This window comes from Carex rostrata, chromosome 7, assembly GCF_964058835.1.
Source record: "Carex rostrata chromosome 7, lpCarRost1.2, whole genome shotgun sequence".
Lineage (NCBI taxonomy): Eukaryota > Viridiplantae > Streptophyta > Magnoliopsida > Poales > Cyperaceae > Carex > Carex rostrata.
The window spans coordinates 6,712,102-6,716,231 of NC_135924.1; the positions used below are offsets into that span (position 1 = coordinate 6,712,102).

A 4,130-nucleotide genomic window follows, 5' to 3' on the forward strand; every position below is an offset into this window, starting at 1 on the left:
TGTTGGTCCGCTAAACCGTTAACCGAACCCTTGGTCCGCTAAACGGTTAACCGAACCCAAACCCTTGGTCCGCTAAACGGTTAACCGAACCCTTGGTCCGCTAAACGGTTAATCGAACCCTTGGTCCGCTAAACCGTTAACCGAACCTAGGGTCCGGTTAACCGTTTAGCGGTTTGGGTAGTTTTAAAATTTGAAATCCGGTTCGGTTAATTTTTAAAATTTAATTTAAATTTTGGATATAAATAAAAAAATCGGGTATATTTCCCATACTATTTAAAAAGAAAAATTGAAAATAGTACCCCAACTCGGCTACATGCTTCTATTTCCAATTTTCCAATAAACAAAATCCCAATTCGCTCATAGACCCAAAACAAATCTTTCAGAAGATATCTCATACAACGGTATGGTCAAAAGAATGCTTTCTTTTCTTTCAGAAACACACCACATATTGTGTCACACCCCAAATCGGGTATAACAGCCTGCCACGTATATTTATTAAAACATATACGTAAGGCAGTGGATCTTTTATATGCATTACCAATAACACCATTACATATTAACCACATCCCAATATTTATGAAATTATCTGACATAATACGGCAAACTATATATTTTAGAAATGTCTCCCGCATCCTGTCAGTTATAACAACCCAAAACCTCAGTATTATGTGGTTATGCTGTCAGATGCAATCCAAAACCGTCTCTCCGTATCCGTGTAATAAACCTGAAAATAACCCAAAGGGTGGGGGTGAGAAATAATATAAATATTATATCCCAGTGCGAATTTGCCACAATCAGGCAACTGGACTTGCAATCAATCCATGTCTAGAATTAAATCCTTGCAACTTAACATTAACAGTTCATTTTATATATAAGTGAATGCAAATGCTCAATCACAGTATTCAATCGAATCTCAACTCACAGAATCTCAAATGAAGCTCAACAGAGATATATTTGGCTTAATCATAGATTATTATGTCTGGTAACACAAACAGATGATCCACCAGCTTGTCACGCAGGTGGCCACGCTAAACCCACACCTGCTGGTACTCAGTGCCATCCACTGACCCTCATCTGATGTGCTTAGGCTTATACCGTTATTTAAAGTCTGGTTCATAGTCAGATAATATTTCGTATGCAATAAACTCGGAATCGGTAATTCTCAACACATTAAACAAACCTGTCATTCCGGTCCCAGACTGGATATGACATCAATCAGACGTCTCTTTATAGTCACCCATATTCACCATCAGAATCAGAATCAGAATCAGATTCCCCCTCCCAACCGGTACTGGGATTAGCGAGGGCCGTTCACCATATGCACATAAGGATTCCGTAACCAAAGTCTAGTCTATAGCTCCTAGACTTTGCAGAGCTCAACATATTTCCATAAACATAAACTTGTGGTGACTCAATCATATTTCAGAATAGGAGATTCATACAAACGGTAAACCGTACAAAATGATAGGTCAACAATATCCCACAAAATTCAGTTAATAATTTGATTGGGCTATGCACATGATTCACACATCTCAAATAATGCAGCAAACAATCATTCGACATGACAAAGGAATAACAATTTAATTCTTAAAAATGTAATATCAAACAAGTCCAGTAACCCCGCACCTGATATCGTAGGGCAATAGGTAAAATCTATAGCAATCTGTTCTTCCTGAATATTCATCTCGTCAATTTCTTCTGTAAGTATGCCTATATCATAATTATATACATTCTATTAATTTTGCTCTCTGAAATCAATTAAATTTACCAATATATATATAATAAAGCACATGTATACTTATCCCCTCATCTTGTATAATTTATAACAGTACCTATGTTAATTCATTTATGATTTATTCTATTATTTCCTTGATCTCTTTAACTTATCTTCATTTCAGTCCAATAATTTAACTATGCATAATAAATTCAAGTTCAAGTTAAGCTGTCTGAATATCAAAGTTCAAATCCACATATACCTAGTCTAAATCTATTTTATTTTCTTTTAGAGCAAACTCAAGACAAAATCACAATTCATTTTTCTTATAAGTAAGAGCCGAATGCTCCTTAATTTCATGCATTTCATTCTATAGCTGATCATATACTTCATATTTTTCATTATTCACTTTAGTCCCTCTGACATGAGTAAATTTGCACAAAACAAAGTTTGCAACTTTAACCTTGGCACCCATATTCAAGTAACAGCTCATGTATATGTTGGTACATGTATAAACAACAACTTAATCCCCTTTCAATTATTTTAGATGCATCAAATAACAAGGACAATATGGTATTCATTGACACAAAATCATTTGAGGTTGGTACCGTAAGGTACAAATTATGGTCTGAGCACTAAGAATTCAATCAAATTAACAATCTTTATACTTCTCAGAGATTGCAAATCAAGTCAACAAGAACAAACTCAAAGTTCAATAACTAACCATGCTAACGGGTGATAACCCGATAAAGGAAATAAAGTAAATAACTTTCAATCAATCAACAAGAGCTCAACTCAGTTTATAGCACCAAATAGATTGCCTACTCAAGTCTCAAGGTTATCAAATAGACAAACCCTAGGTCGGGTACAGAGGAAGTAAAACTGAGAGAGATATATACCCAGTGCAATCGCTGAATATAGCGAGCAAAGAGGGACATGAACATCAATTTAAATCACAGGAGATTAGCTCACTAGAGGGAGAGAGAAAATCTCTCTGTTTCCTTCTCTTTTGCGCAAGGTAAGAAGAGCCAAAGAGAGTTATGGAAGAGGATTGAAATGAATAAAATATAATAAACCTTCTAGAGAGAAAGAGAGGTATACGGTGGAATTAGAAGAGAAAAGAAAGAGATAAAGATGGAAACAAAAACGTCGGTCCCATATATCATTAAAAATTCATCTTGTAAATTCATCCTCTAAATTTCTAAATCTTACAAATTAGTCCAAAATTACTTATAAAACAAAAGATTGTACATTCGAAATGTTACTTCTTTACATATATCTATCTCATATCACTTATAACTTTCAAATATTTGCCTCTTTATATTTTTCAGCATTTTTCAATAAATAACATTGACTTTATTTATTTTCTTGAAAAATATCTTCATACATTTTGTATTTTAATTTTTTTTTTTTTTTTTTTTTTTAATGTTACATATTGTCACTGTTTTATGATCTCTTTACTGGTATCTGCCACTGGATTCTAGGTTAGTATATATATTCTCCGAATACAATTTACACAATAAGCTATAGATACGAAACTTGACTCATTAATTATCTCCATTTTTCAAATTTGAAGAATTGTCTCCATTTTTTATTTAAAAAAACAATTTACAAAATGAACTCAATAATCATCCTATCATCATTCAAGATTGCATGCATTTGAAGCATACAGCCTGGAATTAGTCACAATTAAGCATCAGACCAAGTAATCGGCACTTCCTTCTCCCGGGTCGGTATTCCGCTAAGCCGTTAACCGAATCCATACCATTGGGTATAAATTTCCGCTAAGCCGTTAACCGAACCCATACCATTGGTCCGCTAAACGGTTAACCGAACCCACCGGTCCGCTAAACCGTTAACCGAACCAAGGGTCCGGTTAACCGTTAACCGGAAATTTGGTCCGGTTAACGGTTAACCGGTTTGGATAGATTTAAAATTTCAGTGTCAAACCGGTTAATTTTTGAAATTTAATTTAAATTTTGGATAAAAATAAAAAAATCGGCAATTTTAATATAGTGACAAGAACAAGGCGCTGAATTCACAAGTATATGATATATATAGTTGAGTGAAACTGACAGGAACATTAATGGCCTATTTTTTATTAGTATCTATAATTAAATAAAAAGTTACAAAAAATCTAAGGTTTTCGGATATTTATGGCTGCTTTTAGAGCCGCCAGGAGTTATGATGGTTTTGAATTTATTTTTATTTTTCTGGAGAATTAATTGAGGAGAAAAAAAGAGTATAAAGTTTGTCAAGTTTGAGATTGGAATTTGGATTTTTTTTTCATGTGAGGTGTGCATGTTAGCCACTTACAACACCCAATCTTTGTTATCTCAATTTCTACTTAATTACTTATATACTATTCAATTACTCATCAATTTTTCAAAAAAATAAATAAAAATTTCCAGAACCG

At 33.7% G+C, this 4,130-nt stretch overlaps 1 long non-coding RNA gene across 1 annotated transcript; it reads right to left on the reverse strand.

The window, feature by feature from the left end:
- Nucleotides 1-304: 304 nt before the first annotated feature.
- On the reverse strand, nt 305-3,442 carry LOC144556481 (uncharacterized). The gene is made up of 3 exons (XR_013512464.1): nt 2,614-3,442; nt 1,627-1,710; nt 305-724 (listed from the first exon to the last, which is right to left on the reverse strand). It is a non-coding gene; the product is annotated as an uncharacterized LOC144556481 (long non-coding RNA).
- Between the last annotated feature and the right edge of the window lie 688 nt (nt 3,443-4,130).